The sequence below is a fragment of the Lactuca virosa genome, chromosome 5 (assembly GCF_052849685.1).
Source record: "Lactuca virosa cultivar CGN04683 chromosome 5, Lactuca_virosa_CGN04683_v6, whole genome shotgun sequence".
Taxonomy (NCBI): domain Eukaryota; kingdom Viridiplantae; phylum Streptophyta; class Magnoliopsida; order Asterales; family Asteraceae; genus Lactuca; species Lactuca virosa.
The window spans coordinates 24,835,176-24,852,798 of NC_136430.1; the positions used below are offsets into that span (position 1 = coordinate 24,835,176).

Consider the following 17,623-nt stretch of genomic DNA (forward strand, 5'->3'; position numbering starts at 1 on the left):
TTCTAAATGGATCTCTATTATTTATGTGTTGGCAGTGATGAATTTAATGTGAATCATAAATATACTAATGCATATTTGATTCATATAAAAGTATAGTGCACTGGTTAATCTGGTTCTCATAATGAACAAATATATGTTTTTATTGGTGTGATTTAGTTAATTAGCTGTTATGATTGGCTAATCTGGTTCTGAATTCTATGTGATATTGTGAAGAACTTAGATCTGTTAAGTACTAACTCTTGTTAGATAATGTTTTGACCTTTTTCAGGTTGAGTGGTCTGGATGCCATTAGTCTTGGAAATAAAGTAGAAGAGGGACTTATTGCTGCTGATCCTAACCTTTCATCTTTAGTTTTATGTGGTAAAGATTTTTGTGATGCAAATGGTATAAAAAAAACAATCACAAGTGAATGACATATGAATTACATGTGATTCACATGTAATTCACATGTAAATCACATATGAATTACATGCGATTCATATGTAAATCACATATGACTTACATGTGATTCACATGTAATTCACATATGAATTACATGTGATTCACATGTAAATCACAAGTGAATCACATATGAATTACAAGTGAATCACATATGAATTACATGTGATTCACATGTAATTCACATATAAATTACACGTGATTTACATGTCAATCACAAGTGAATTACATATGAGTTACATGTGATTCACATATGAATTACATGAGATTCACATGTAAATCACAAGTGAATCACATATGAATTTCAAGTAATTCATATATGATTCACATGTAATTCACATATGAATTACAAGTAATTCATATATGATTCACATGTAATTCACATATGATTCACTTGTGATTCACATGTAAATCACAAGTGAATCACTTATGAATTACATGTGATTCACATGTAAATCACAAGTGAATTACGTATGAGTTACATTTGATTCATATGTAATTTACATATTAATCACATTTAATTCACAAGTGATTCACATATAAATTACATGTGATTCACATATAATTCATATGTAAATCACAAGTGAATCACATATGAGTTACAGGTGATTCATATGTAATTTACATATGAATCACATGTAATTCATAAGTAAATCACAAGTGATTCACATATGAATTACATGTGATTCACATTTGATTTACATGTGATTTATATATGATGTCATATGTAAATGTGATTCATATGTGAATCGCATGTGATTCATATGTTAATCACATGAAAATCACATATGTATTTTTGTGAGTGTTTTTGCATCAATTAGTTAATTCACATATAAATCACATGTAATTCATATGTGAATCATTTGTGATTCATATGTAAATCACATATGTATTTTTGTGAGTGTTTTTGCATCAATCATTTTTTTTTTAATTTTCTTGTAGATTTGAAAAAATTGTAGTGAATATTGAAAAGGTGAAAAATGATAAATTGAAGAAAATAAGGAAATATTGACACGAAGACATGAAAACGCTTTGAAATTTATAGCATTTTTTATTTTTTATATTTTATTTTGTATCGAATAAAATACTTGTATTATTATGTTTATAGATTAATTAATAAAAATGAGATCTTTTGTGATTTACTTACGAATATTATAGTATAAGAAATATAAATATATGCATTTGAAAAAATATGCATATATGCACCTAAAATTTACTTTTTAAAAAAAATGCAGTGTTTTAGAAAAATTTGTAGTCTTTTTCTAAATGCAGTTTTTTTTTTGAAAAAAATGTAACTTTCTTTAAAAAACTTGCAGTTTTTTTTGAAAAAAACTGCTTATATTTGTCAAATTACCAAAAAGGAGTTCCTTTTATATTATGAAGTTTAGACTTAAGTTTCTTTTTTTGATGTATCAGCATCAACAAGATTAACATTGTTGGTGTCCATAACCTAAATTACAGTCCATTATCATATAAGCATCTTAAGAATTTCATTCAAAAACAAAAGAGGCATGCACCTTCAAACTGTTACAGAATTGAACAAACACATACACTTTCAAATTGTTCCAGTTATCATATAAGCATCTTAAGAATAACATCTAGGTTCAATAGAAAATTGAAGAACAAACACATACACAATTGGCCTTTGTAATCAGTTTTCATTTCACATTCAAAGGTAAAATACACATTCAAAGGTATTTCATTCAAAATCAGTTCTCATTTCACATTCAACTTCAAATCAAAAAAATCGACAGCAAGGAAAATTCATATCATGAACCAGAAAACAGATACCAAAAAATCGACAGCTCCTTTGTCAAAAAAAGAGAAACATGAAATACAAATCTTAACATATTAGATTTTAATCTCTACATTTTATATATGGAATCAATTCAGTATACGATTTTTTGAGTTCCAATTCAATTCAGTATAAATATCGATTGAAAATTCAGAGAACCAAAAAATTAATCTAACAGATACAGAAAACAGGGAAAAGATGAAGATCGACAGAAGCACAAATCGACAGCAAGGAAAAAAACACAAATGAAAGCAGACAGAGAAAGACGAATGCAGACAATAGGAACAAACACGAACCTGTGCGGTCGAAGGAAAAATCGACAGCTCCGGTGTTGCTATGGGCTGCGACGATCTCCGGCCGGTGGCGACGAGATGGCTAACGGCAGCGAGCAGGGGAGGATCGCTTGAGGAGTCAACGACAGGAGCAGACGATCGTCGTTGGAGGAGGCGTATGTGATATGCTGTATAAGGTTATTAGGTTAACAGTATATTTACAAATGGTGTAAACAATCAGTTTAATGGTGAAATATTGGTTAATTTCTTTAAACGGTGAAATAAAGAGTTTTTTAATAAGGAACTAGAGGGGTTACCCGCGCGTTGCGCGGGGCAGAATGATGAGAAAGTTTGCTTTCAAACAATTGTTGCTTCTCTTGTTTAGGTGACATGGAATGATGAGAAAGTTTGCTTTCAAACAATTGTTGCTGCTCTTGGAAACTTCTATGCTATGCATCCACATCTATTTCCAAATCCATCAGGTGAAGGAGTTTCAGATTTTTATAAAAGACAAGGGAAAGGAAATGTTTCAGGAGGTACGTTTTTTTTGCACTCTAAGTTCCTTTAACTTGTTTCATCTGTGTACATTACATCCATTTTTGAGTTAAAAGACCTTAGAAGGGATATTTGAGAAAATGCAACTACAAAACTAAATACGCCTCAACCTTTCCCATTCAAGGTCCATCTCCCTCGTTTTAGTGGAAGTAAGGATTTCACAGGGGGATTTTCGGCGCAAATGCAAAAGATAGGGATATATTTTAGAGAGGGCCATTTTTTTCTATTGTTGCGTTGTACTTTCAAAAAAATTCAGTTTGAAAATACAAAAAGTAATTGATATATTTGAAAGTTTGTGTAGAACAATATAATGTGATTTCTAAACAAAAATATTAATGCTAGAAAATATTGGTGCTTTATTTTTGAGTTTGAAAAAGAATAGGTTACACTTCAAAGAACTTATGTGATGACTTTTTCACATGGAAACTCTTATGTATATTAAATCAACTCTGCTTTTATGGAACAACAGCTTCAAACCATCAATTGCTACTCCGTTCTCTGGAAGAATGCAAGTTTTCAACAAATTCAACATATGTTATTGGTGCTTTATTTTTGAGTTTGAAAAAGAATAGGTCCTATTTTTCTAAATGGATCTCTATTATTTATGTGTTGGCAGTGATGAATTTAATGTGAATCATAAATATACTAATGCATATTTGATTCATATAAAAGTATAGTGCAGTGGTTAATCTGGTTCTCATAATGAACAAATATATGTTTTTATTGGTGTGATTTAGTTAATTAGCTGTTATGATTGGCTAATCTGGTTCTGAATTCTGTGTGATATTGTGAAGAACTTAGATCTGTTAAGTACTAACTCTTGTTAGATAATGTTTTGACCTTTTTCAGGTTGAGTGGTCTGGATGCCATTAGTCTTGGAAATAAAGTAGAAGAGGGACTTATTGCTGCTGATCCTAACCTTTCATCTTTAGTTTTATGTGGTAAAGATTTTTGTGATGCAAATGGTATAAAAAAACAATCACAAGTGAATGACATATGAATTACATGTGATTCACATGTAATTCACATGTAAATCACATATGAATTACATGCGATTCGCATGTAAATCACATATGACTTACATGTGATTCACATGTAAATCACAAGTGAATCACATATGAATTACAAGTGAATCACATATGAATTACATGTGATTCACATGTAATTCACATATAAATTACACGTGATTCACATGTAAATCACAAGTGAATTACATATGAATTAAATGTGATTCACATGTAAATCACAAGTGAATCACATATGAATTTCAAGTAATTCATATATGATTCACATGTAATTCACATATGAATTACAAGTAATTCATATATGATTCACATGTAATTCACATATGATTCACTTGTGATTCACATGTAAATCACAAGTGAATCACTTATGAATTACATGTGATTCACATGTAAATCACAAGTGAATTACGTATGAGTTACATGTGATTCATATGTAATTTACATATTAATCACATTTAATTCACAAGTGATTCACATATAAATTACATGTGATTCACATGTAATTCATATGTAAATCACAAGTGAATCACATATGAGTTACATGTGATTCATATGTAATTTACATATGAGTTACATGTGATTCATATGTAATTTACATATGAATCACATGTAATTCATAAGTAAATCACAAGTGATTCACATATGAATTACATGTGATTCACATTTGATTTACATGTGATTTATATATGATGTCATATGTAAATGTGATTCATATGTGAATCGCATGTGATTCATATGTGAATCGCATGTGATTCATATGTTAATCACATGAAAATCACATATGTATTTTTGTGAGTGTTTTTGCATCAATTAGTTAATTCACATATAAATCACATGTAATTCATATGTGAATCATTTGTGATTCATATGTAAATCACATATGTATTTTTGTGAGTGTTTTTGCATCAATCATTTTTTTTTAATTTTCTTGTAGATTTGAAAGAAATTGTGGTGAATATTGAAGAGGTGAAAAATGATAAATTAAAGAAAATAAGGAAATATTGACACGAAGACATGAAAACGCTTTGAAATTTATAGCATTTTTTATTTTTTATATTTTATTTTGTATCGAATAAAATACTTGTACTATTATGTTTATAGATTAATTAATAAAAATGAGATCTTTTGTGATTTACTTACGAATATTATAGTATAAGAAATATAAATATATGAATTTGAAAAAATATGCATATATGCACCTAAAATTTACTTTTTTAAAAAAATGCAGTTTTTTTGAAAAATTTGTAGTTTTTTTTTAAATGCAGTTTTTTTGAAAAAAATGTAACTTATTTAAAAAACTTGCAGTTTTTTTTGAAAAAAATACAGTTTTTCAAAAAAATTACAGTTTTTAAATTGCAGTTATTTTGCAAAAAAAAATGCAGTTTTTTTTTTGAAATTTCAGTTTTTTGAAAAACTTACAGATTTTTTAAAAAATATTTTTTTTCAATTTTTTTTTTCAACAATTCATGTTTTCTATAAAAAATTAAAAATCTGTATTTAAAAAAATTGGTAAGATGACGATAATGTCATTAATGAATTACTTTTTATCCAATGCTCAACTTTTAGTTCTCGGGTTCTTGGGAAAATATGAGTTCTCAACCGATCTCAACCCTATATATATATATATATATATATATATATATATATATATATATATATATATATATATATATATATATATATATATATATATATATATAGGGAAGGGTTATTTGGAAAACAAAAAACCCTAAAAAAACCCAAAAAATCATAAAAATGCATAAAAAAAATACCTAGAGATCACAAAACTTTTTTTTGACATTTTTTATGAAAAAATCGCAGGTTTTTAAAGAAATTCGCTGAAAAAAAAAATTTGAAAAAAAAACCTTTTTTTTATAAAAAAAATGATTTTTTTTTTCAGCGAATTTTAATAAAAAGCTGCGATTTTTTATAAAAATAATTCAAAAAAAAGTCTTGTAATCTCTAAGTATTTTTTTTATGCATTCAAAAAAAAGTCTTGTAATCTCTAAGTATATATATATATATATATATATATATATATATATATATATATATATAGTAATTGAATATTATATAATATTTACAAGAATCAAGTTACAACTTGTTATAGATGAAAAAATGGTATAAATATATACTTATGGATTAAAGCCAAAACACGTTTACAAAATGCAAGTTTTTATATGGTTAAGCTAAACTAAACTGGACATCTTTGTTAGAGAGACCCTTCTTTCAAAAAAAAATGCACAATTTCTAAGAAAAACATCAAATTCAAGTTTTGTCGATTAAATTCACAATTTGAGCTCCAGTTTTTTTGATTGTTTAAACTTTAAACGGTTTGTAACCTAAATACACAAAATGGATAAGGATTTTGATTGTTTAAACTATAAACGGTTTGTAATCTAAACTTTAAACGATTTTTTTTTATTGTTTAAAATGTAGTACACTGTAACTACATTTTCTTAAAACTAACTTAAATACACAAAATGGATAAGGATTTTGGGTCAAAATCAAAGGTGTATTAATTCTTAAATGATTGTTTGAAACTTCTATGGTAATTCTTAGATGTAATTATGTATTTATATTTGTGCATAAACTGATTGTTTGAAACTTCTATGGTAATTCTTTACGGTCAATGGTGAATGCAAATTAGATCGGTAATTTTTTACGGTCAATATTATTACCATTACTTTCTCTCTTATTATTCAAGTAAAGATAGTCGGAAATTGGTCTTCATACGTTCGCGAGTGTATGGTAATTCTTTACGGTCAATGGTGAATGCAAATTAGATCGGTAAAAGACGCAGTCGATGATTTTTTTTTTCCTATGAAACGTGTATTTTGAAGTATTTAATAAAAACATTGTTCTTTTTATAATCTACTCATTCAAATTTCACCAAATAGTAACGTACACACTACACACAACATGTTTTAAATTTTTACCTTATAATAGCAACTTAGTTACAGTTTTACCAACTATAGCAAAAGTTAACCTGAAAAATCGGTAAGCAGTAACAAATCTACTTTTTAATTTCTTTCTTTTTATATTTTTTTGCTTATGAGTAATTACTAATATCAACTCATCATTTTGAATCAAAGAAATGTTCAAGCGGGATAATCTCAATCAAACATGGAATAATCATATAGCTTCAACCAATGCTAGGAATTTGCAAATTTGTATGCTTTTAAAGAGCAATATTATATCAAAGAAGAATGGTTTGCAAATTTGTTCCTATTGATGTTCGTTAATCTTATTTAAAATGAACTGCAGGTATATATTTGTGTAAAATTGTTTTAATTAGTGTAATTTTATTGGTTTTTTATGGACTATGCGAATACCAAATATTGATGTTCGATTACCTTACATATCATGTATCTCAATCACATTGACGAAAACTGAACCGAGTTTGAGTAAGACTGGAAATGATTTCATGTATGCTTCACGTATATACTTACTGTGTAAAGAAATGCTTAAAAATAATCACAATTTTTATCCAACATCAACTGTTCTTTTTCAAATTTTTGTGTCTCAAAGATCCTATAAACATTAAATATGTAAACTCAAAGATCCATTCCATTCCATCCAACCAACCAACAAAACACACATTCTTGATACATTATTACATACAATGAGCATTTTTAAGAAGAAAAACCTAAACTTGACACTGACTGAAACAAACTACAAGGTGGATATCAATCTTCATCATCAGAACTATCATCACTACTATACTCAGTATCACTATCATCATCAATATCAAGCTGCACATGTCGAACCTGTATCGGTTGTGGTCCCTTCCCAAACCCAGGAACATGAACCGATTGCTGTTGCTCCTCCATCCTAGGAGCAACAGCAACTGAATCCAACGGTGGCAAAGCCACCGGGTCCCCCGGCTTCCATCCAGCCGGCGGAAGAATCGGTAGATCCGTCGGCAACTGCACCGGCATCCCCGACTTCCACCCAGACGGCACCACAATATTCGTGGGAAGCATATCCTTAATCGCCATATTCCCAACCAAATTACCCTCCAACACATTTTCAGCCAAGGGCTCAATCGTAAATTTCTCCTTTTCGGATTTCGGTAATCCCACGTCCATGTCAGCAAATAAGTACAACTGAGAAGCACGCATCTGCTCCTCCTGAGGTGCGGGGGGCAAAGCCCCCCGCAGAGGGGCTGTCTCAGCCCCAAACTCAGGCGGAGCAAACGTCGTGTAACTTATTCTATGTGCGTAGGATAAAATATCGTTTAAGTTTAAATGTGTGACAACTGTTGTTGTATTTGAATCCTCTTCACTTTATTCAACTTTGGATCTTTTTAAACGGCGATAATCGGAGTAATCATTGACTAACATGCCGAGAACACGTTCGGATTCTTTAAGTTTGTTAGCAAACGCGAGAATTGCGGAATCTTTGGATCGGATTTCACGGGTTATTTTTTGTTTGGCGTCTTGAAGGTCGAGGATTTCACGGGTTATTTTTTGTTTGGTGAATTAGGGTTTGGGAGGCCTAGCCTAGCGGGAGATTGTATCATCTGGTGAGGTACGTTTTGTAGCATTTTTGGACTTTTCTTATGAATCTGTTTGTTACAAAACCAACACAAAGTAACAAAAAAAAAGGTTTAACATCAGATGATAATAATGCAGTCTACAACTCTACATAATATGAATCAGTCCATTCAACCATGATATGATTTCAGGAAATCATCATGGAGTTCAAGAAGCCATTTTTGATAAACCAATTGACCAAATTGTTTTTAGCAGTTCCACACAAAAACATCATACACATTCATGGGGATGCCAAAGAGAAAATTCATGTATTTTGTGCAACATAATTCGATGCAATTCCCACAGTAACTGGAAGGATCTGGAGGGGCAGATGGGTTGGTTGCAGAAGGAATATGATTAAATGAGGGATTAGAAGGGTGTTTGGCTAAGCTTATTAAAAATGCATTTAACTTTTTAACTTATATCTTATTAGCTTATAGCAATGTCAAAACGGAGTTTTTTAAAAAAAATGTTTGGATTAGCTTATAGCGGTGTCAAAACCCTATAAGCTGATAAGCCATTTTTAGTGTTTGGCAAAAAAAGAAAAAAAAAACTGCTTATATGTGTCAAATTACCAAAAAGGAGTTCCTTTTATATTATGAAGTTTAGACTTAAGTTTCTTTTTTTGATGTATCAGCATCAACAAGATTAACATTGTTGGTGTCCATAACCTAAATTACAGTCCATTATCATATAAGCATCTTAAGAATTTCATTCAAAAACAAAAGAGGCATGCACCTTCAAACTGTTACAGAATTGAACAAACACATACACTTTCAAATTGTTCCAGTTATCATATAAGCATCTTAAGAATAACATCTAGGTTCAATAGAAAATTGAAGAACAAACACATACACAATTGGCCTTTGTAATCAGTTTTCATTTCACATTCAAAGGTAAACTACACATTCAAAGGTATTTCATTCAAAATCAGTTCTCATTTCACATTCAACTTCAAATCAAAAAAAATCGACAGCAAGGAAAATTCATATCATGCACCAGAAAACAGATACCAAAAAATCGACAGCTCCTTTGTCAAAAAAAAGAGAAACATGAAATACAAATCTTAACATATTAGATTTTAATCTCTACATTTTATATATGGAATCAATTCAGTATACGATTTTTTGAGTTCCAATTCAATTCAGTATAAATATCGATTGAAAATTCAGAGAACCAAAAAATTAATCTAACAGATACAGAAAACAGGGAAAAGATGAAGATCGACAGAAGCACAAATCGACAGCAAGGAAAAAAACACGAATGAAAGCAGACAGAGAAAGACGAATGCAAACAGTAGGAACAAACATGAACCTGTGCGGTCGAAGGAAAAATCGATAGCTCCGGTGTTGCTGTGGGCTGCGACGATCTCCGGCCGGTGGCGACGAGATGGCTAACGGCGGCGAGCAGGGGAGGATCGCTTAAGGAGTCAACGACAGGAGCAGACGATCGTCGTTGGAGGAGGCGTATGTGATATGTTGTATAAGGTTATTAGGTTAACAATATATTTACAAATGGTGTAAACAATAAGTTTAATGGTGAAATATTGGTTAATTTCTTTAAACGGTGAAATAAAGAGTTTTTTAATAAGGAACTAGAGGGGTTACCCGCGCGTTGCGCGGGGCAGAATGATGAGAAAGTTTGCTTTCAAACAATTGTTGCTGCTCTTGTTTAGGTGACATGGAATGATGAGAAAGTTTGCTTTCAAACAATTGTTGCTGCTCTTGGAAACTTCTATGCTATGCATCCACATCTATTGCCAAATCCATCAGGTGAAGGAGTTTCAGATTTTTATAAAAGACAAGGGAAAGGAAATGTTTCAGGAGGTACGTTTTTTTTGCACTCTAAGTTCCTTTAACTTGTTTCATCTATGTACATTACATCCATTTTTGAGTTAAAAGACCTTAGAAGGGATATTTGAGAAAATGCAACTACAAAACTAAATACCCCTCAACCTTTCCCATTCAAGGTCCATCTCCCTCGTTTTAGTGGAAGTAAGGATTTCAAAGCGGGATTTTCGGCACAAATGCAAAAGATAAGGATATATTTTAGAGAGGGCCATTTTTTTCTATTGTTGCGTTGTACTTTCAAAAAAATTCAGTTTGAAAATACAAAAAGTAATTGATATATTTGAAAGTTTGTGTAGAACAATATAATGTGATTTCTAAACAAAAATATTAATGCTAGAAAATATTGGTGCTTTATTTTTCAGTTTGAAAAAGAATAGGTTACACTTCAAAGAACTTTTGTTATGACTTTTTCACATGGAAACTCTTATGTATATTAAATCAACTCTGCTTTTGTGGAACAACAGCTTCAAACCATCAATTGCTACTCCGTTCTCTGGAAGAATGCAAGTTTTCAACAAATTCAACATATGTTATTGGTGCTTTATTTTTGAGTTTGAAAAAGAATAGGTCCTATTTTTCTAAATGGATCTCTATTATTTATGTGTTGGCAGTGATGAATTTAATGTGAATCATAAATATACTAATGCATATTTGATTCATATAAAAGTATAGTGCAGTGGTTAATCTGGTTCTCATAATGAACAAATATATGTTTTTATTGGTGTGATTTAGTTAATTAGCTGTTATGATTGGCTAATCTGGTTCTGAATTCTGTGTGATATTGTGAAGAACTTAGATCTGTTAAGTACTAACTCTTGTTAGATAATGTTTTGACCTTTTTCAGGTTGAGTGGTCTGGATGCCATTAGTCTTGGAAATAAAGTAGAAGAGGGACTTATTGCTGCTGATCCTAACCTTTCATCTTTAGTTTTATGTGGTAAAGATTTTTGTGATGCAAATGGTATAAAAAAACAATCACAAGTGAATGACATATGAATTACATGTGATTCACATGTAATTCACATGTAAATCACATATCAATTACATGCGATTCACATGTAAATCACATATGACTTACATGTGATTCACATGTAATTCACATATGAATTACATGTGATTCACATGTAAATCACAAGGGAATCACATATGAATTACAAGTGAATCACATATGAATTACATGTGATTCACATGTAATTCACATATAAATTACACGTGATTCACATGTAAATCACAAGTGAATTACATATGAGTTACATGTGATTCACATATGAATTACATGTGATTCACGTGTAAATCACAAGTGAATCACATATGAATTTCAAGTAATTCATATATGATTCACATGTAATTCACATATGAATTACAAGTAATTCATATATGATTCACATGTAATTCACATATGATTCACTTGTGATTCACATGTAAATCACAAGTGAATCACTTATGAATTACATGTGATTCACATGTAAATCACAAGTGAATTACGTATGAGTTACATGTGATTCATATGTAATTTACATATTAATCACATTTAATTCACAAGTGATTCACATATAAATTACATGTGATTCACATGTAATTCATATGTAAATCACAAGTGAATCACATATGAGTTACATGTGATTCATATCTAATTTACATATGAATCACATGTAATTCATAAGTAAATCACAAGTGATTCACATATGAATTACATGTGATTCACATTTGATTTACATGTGATTTATATATGATGTCATATGTAAATGTGATTCATATGTGAATCGCATGTGATTCATATGTTAATCACATGAAAATCACATATGTATTTTTGTGAGTGTTTTTGCATCAATTAGTTAATTCACATATAAATCACATGTAATTCATATGTGAATCATTTGTGATTCATATGTAAATCACATATGTATTTTTGTGAGTGTTTTTGCATCAATCATTTTTTTTTAATTTCTTGTAGATTTGAAAGAAATTGTAGTGAATATTGAAAAGGTGAAAAATGATAAATTGAAGAAAATAAGGAAATATTGACACGAAGACATGAAAACGCTTTGAAATTTATAGCATTTTTTATTTTTTATATTTTATTTTGTAACGAATAAAATACTTGTACTATTATGTTTATAGATTAATTAATAAAAATGAGATCTTTTGTGATTTACTTACGAATATTATAGTATAAGAAATATAAATATATGCATTTGAAAAAATATGCATATATGCACCTAAAATTTACTTTTTAAAAAAAATGCAGTTTTTTTGAAAAATTTGTAGTCTTTTTCTAAGTGCAGTTTTTTTTTTGAAAAAAATGTAACTTTCTTTAAAAAACTTGCAGTTTTTTTTGAAAAAAACTGCTTATATTTGTCAAATTACCAAAAAGGAGTTCCTTTTATATTATGAAGTTTAGACTTAAGTTTCTTTTTTTGATGTATCAGCATCAACAAGATTAACATTGTTGGTGTCCATAACCTAAATTACAGTCCATTATCATATAAGCATCTTAAGAATTTCATTCAAAAACAAAAGAGGCATGCACCTTCAAACTGTTACAGAATTGAACAAACACATACACTTTCAAATTGTTCCAGTTATCATATAAGCATCTTAAGAATAACATCTAGGTTCAATAGAAAATTGAAGAACAAACACATACACAATTGGCCTTTGTAATCAGTTTTTATTTCACATTCAAAGGTAAACTACACATTCAAAGGTATTTCATTCAAAATCAGTTCTCATTTCACATTCAACTTCAAATCAAAAAAATCGACAGCAAGGAAAATTCATATCATGAACCAGAAAACAGATACCAAAAAATCGACAGCTCCTTTGTCAAAAAAAGAGAAACATGAAATACAAATCTTAACATATTAGATTTTAATCTCTACATTTTATATATGGAATCAATTCAGTATACGATTTTTTGAGTTCCAATTCAATTCAGTATAAATATCGATTGAAAATTCAGAGAACCAAAAAATTAATCTAACAGATACAGAAAACAGGGAAAAGATGAAGATCGACAGAAGCACAAATCGACAGCAAGGAAAAAAACACGAATGAAAGCAGACAGAGAAAGACGAATGCAGACAGTAGGAACAAACATGAACCTGTGCGGTCGAAGGAAAAATCGATAGCTCCGGTGTTGCTGTGGGCTGCGACGATCTCCGGCCGGTGGCGACGAGATGGCTAACGGCGGCGAGCAAGGGAGGATCGCTTAAGGAGTCAACGACAGGAGCAGACGATCGTCGTTGCAGGAGGCGTATGTGATATGCTGTATAAGGTTATTAGGTTAACAGTATATTTACAAATGGTGTAAACAATCAGTTTAATGGTGAAATATTGGTTAATTTCTTTAAACGGTGAAATAAAGAGTTTTTTAATAAGGAACTAGAGGGGTTACCCGCGCGTTGCGCGGGGCAGAATGATGAGAAAGTTTGCTTTCAAACAATTGTTGCTGCTCTTGTTTAGGTGACATGGAATGATGAGAAAGTTTGCTTTCAAACAATTGTTGCTGCTCTTGGAAACTTCTATGCTATGCATCCACATCTATTGCCAAATCCATCAGGTGAAGGAGTTTCAGATTTTTATAAAAGACAAGGGAAAGGAAATGTTTCAGGAGGTACGTTTTTTTTGCACTCTAAGTTCCTTTAACTTGTTTCATCTGTGTACATTACATCCATTTTTGAGTTAAAAGACCTTAGAAGGGATATTTGAGAAAATGCAACTACAAAACTAAATACCCCTCAACCTTTCCCATTCAAGGTCCATCTCCCTCGTTTTAGTGGAAGTAAGGATTTCACAGGGGGATTTTCGGCACAAATGCAAAAGATAGGGATATATTTTAGAGAGGGCCATTTTTTTCTATTGTTGCGTTGTACTTTCAAAAAAATTCAGTTTGAAAATTCAAAAAGTAATTGATATATTTGAAAGTTTGTGTAGAACAATATAATGTGATTTCTAAAAGAAAATATTAATGCTAGAAAATATTGGTGCTTTATTTTTGAGTTTGAAAAAGAATAGGTTACACTTCAAAGAACTTCTGTTATGACTTTTTCACATGGAAACTCTTATGTATATTAAATCAACTCTGCTTTTATGGAACAACAGCTTCAAACCATCAATTGCTACTCCGTTCTCTGGAAGAATGCAAGTTTTCAACAAATTCAACATATGTTATTGGTGCTTTATTTTTGAGTTTGAAAAATAATAGGTCCTATTTTTCTTAATGGATCTCTATTATTTATGTGTTGGCAGTGATGAATTTAATGTGAATCATAAATATACTAATGCATATTTGATTCATATAAAAGTATAGTGCAGTGGTTAATCTGGTTCTCATAATGAACAAATATATCTTTTTATTGGTGTGATTTAGTTAATTAGCTGTTATGATTGGCTAATATGGTTCTGAATTCTGTGTGATATTGTGAAGAACTTATATCTGTTAAGTACTAACTCTTGTTAGATAATGTTTTGACCTTTTTCAGGTTGAGTGGTCTGGATGCCATTAGTCTTGGAAATAAAGTAGAAGAGGGACTTATTGCTGTTGATCCTAACCTTTCATCTTTAGTTTTATGTGGTAAAGATTTTTGTGATGCAAATGGTATAAAAAAAACAATCACAAGTCAATGACATATGAATTACATGTGATTCACATGTAATTCACATGTAATTCACATGTAAATCACATATGAATTACATGCGATTCACATGTAAATCACATATGACTTACATGTGATTCACATGTAATTCACATATGAATTACATGTGATTCACATGTAAATCACAAGCGAATCACATATGAATTACAAGTGAATCACATATGAATTACATGTGATTCACATGTAATTCACATATAAATTACACGTGATTCACATGTAAATCACAAGTGAATTACATATGAGTTACATGTGATTCACATATGAATTACATGTGATTCACATGTAAATCACAAGTGAATCACATATGAATTTCAAGTAATTCATATATGATTCACATGTAATTCACATATGAATTACAAGTAATTCATATATGATTCACATGTAATTCACATATGATTCACTTGTGATTCACATGTAAATCACAAGTGAATCACTTATGAATTACATGTGATTCACATGTAAATCACAAGTGAATTACGTATGAGTTACATGTGATTCATATGTAATTTACATATTAATCACATTTAATTCACAAGTGATTCACATATAAATTACATGTGATTCACATGTAATTCATATGTAAATCACAAGTGAATCACATATGAGTTACATGTGATTCATATGTAATTTACATATGAATCACATGTAATTCATAAGTAAATCACAAGTGATTCACATATGAATTACATGTGATTCACATTTGATTTAGATGTGATTTATATATGATGTCATATGTAAATGTGATTCATATGTGAATCACATGTGATTCATATGTTAATCACATGAAAATCACATATGTATTTTTGTGAGTGTTTTTGCATCAATTAGTTAATTCACATATAAATCACATGTAATTCATATGTGAATCATTTGTGATTCATATGTAAATCACATATGTATTTTTGTGAGTGTTTTTGCATCAATCATTTTTTTTTAATTTTCTTGTAGATTTGAAAGAAATTGTAGTGAATACTGAAAAGGTGAAAAATGATAAATTGAAGAAAATAAGGAAATATTGACACGAAGACATGAAAACGCTTTGAAATTTATAGCATTTTTTATTTTTTATATTTTATTTTGTATCGAATAAAATACTTGTACTATTATGTTTATAGATTAATTAATAAAAATGAGATCTTTTCTGATTTACTTACGAATATTATAGTATAAGAAATATAAATATATGCATTTGAAAAAATATGCATATATGCACCTAAAATTTACTTTTTAAAAAAAATGCAGTTTTTTTGAAAAATTTGTAGTCTTTTTCTAAATGCAGTTTTTTTTTTGAAAAAAATGTAACTTTCTTTAAAAAACTTGCAGTTTTTTTTGAAAAAAACTGCTTATATTTGTCAAATTACCAAAAAGGAGTTCCTTTTATATTATGAAGTTTAGACTTAAGTTTCTTTTTTTGATGTATCAGCATCAACAAGATTAACATTGTTGGTGTCCATAACCTAAATTACAGTCCATTATCATATAAGCATCTTAAGAATTTCATTCAAAAACAAAAGAGGCATGCACCTTCAAACTGTTACAGAATTGAACAAACACATACACTTTCAAATTGTTCCAGTTATCATATAAGCATCTTAAGAATAACATCTAGGTTCAATAGAAAATTGAAGAACAAACACATACACAATTGGCCTTTGTAATCAGTTTTCATTTCACATTCAAAGGTAAACTACACATTCAAAGGTATTTCATTCAAAATCAGTTCTCATTTCACATTCAACTTCAAATCAAAAAAATCGACAGCAAGGAAAATTCATATCATGAACCAGAAAACAGATACCAAAAAATCGACAGCTCCTTTGTCAAAAAAAGAGAAACATGAAATACAAATATTAACATATTAGATTTTAATCTCTACATTTTATATATGGAATCAATTCAGTATACGATTTTTTGAGTTCCAATTCAATTCAGTATAAATATCGATTGAAAATTCAGAGAACCAAAAAATTAATCTAACAGATACAGAAAACAGGGAAAAGATGAAGATCGACAGAAGCACAAATCGACAGCAAGGAAAAAAACACGAATGAAAGCAGACAGAGAAAGACGAATGCAGACAGTAGGAACAAACACGAACCTGTGCGGTCGAAGGAAAAATCGACAGCTCCGATGTTGCTGTGGGCTGCGACGATCTCCGGCCGGTGGCGACGAGATGGCTAACGGCGGCGAGCAGGGGAGGATCGCTTGAGGAGTCAACGACAGGAGCAGACGATCGTCGTTGGAGGAGGCGTATGTGATATGCTGTATAAGGTTATTAGGTTAACAGTATATTTACAAATGGTGTAAACAATCAGTTTAATGGTGAAATATTGGTTAATTTCTTTAAACGGTGAAATAAAGAGTTTTTTAATAAGGAACTAGAGGGGTTACCCGCGCGTTGCGCGGGGCAGAATGATGAGAAAGTTTGCTTTCAAACAATTGTTGCTGCTCTTGTTTAGGTGACATGGAATGATGAGAAAGTTTGCTTTCAAA

The 17,623-nt window shown here is 30.1% G+C and overlaps 1 pseudogene; it reads right to left on the minus strand.

Moving 5' to 3' along the window:
* Positions 1–7,647: 7,647 nt before the first annotated feature.
* LOC145111081 (mediator of RNA polymerase II transcription subunit 4-like) lies at positions 7,648–8,554 on the minus strand (annotated as a pseudogene).
* Positions 8,555–17,623: the final 9,069 nt, after the last annotated feature.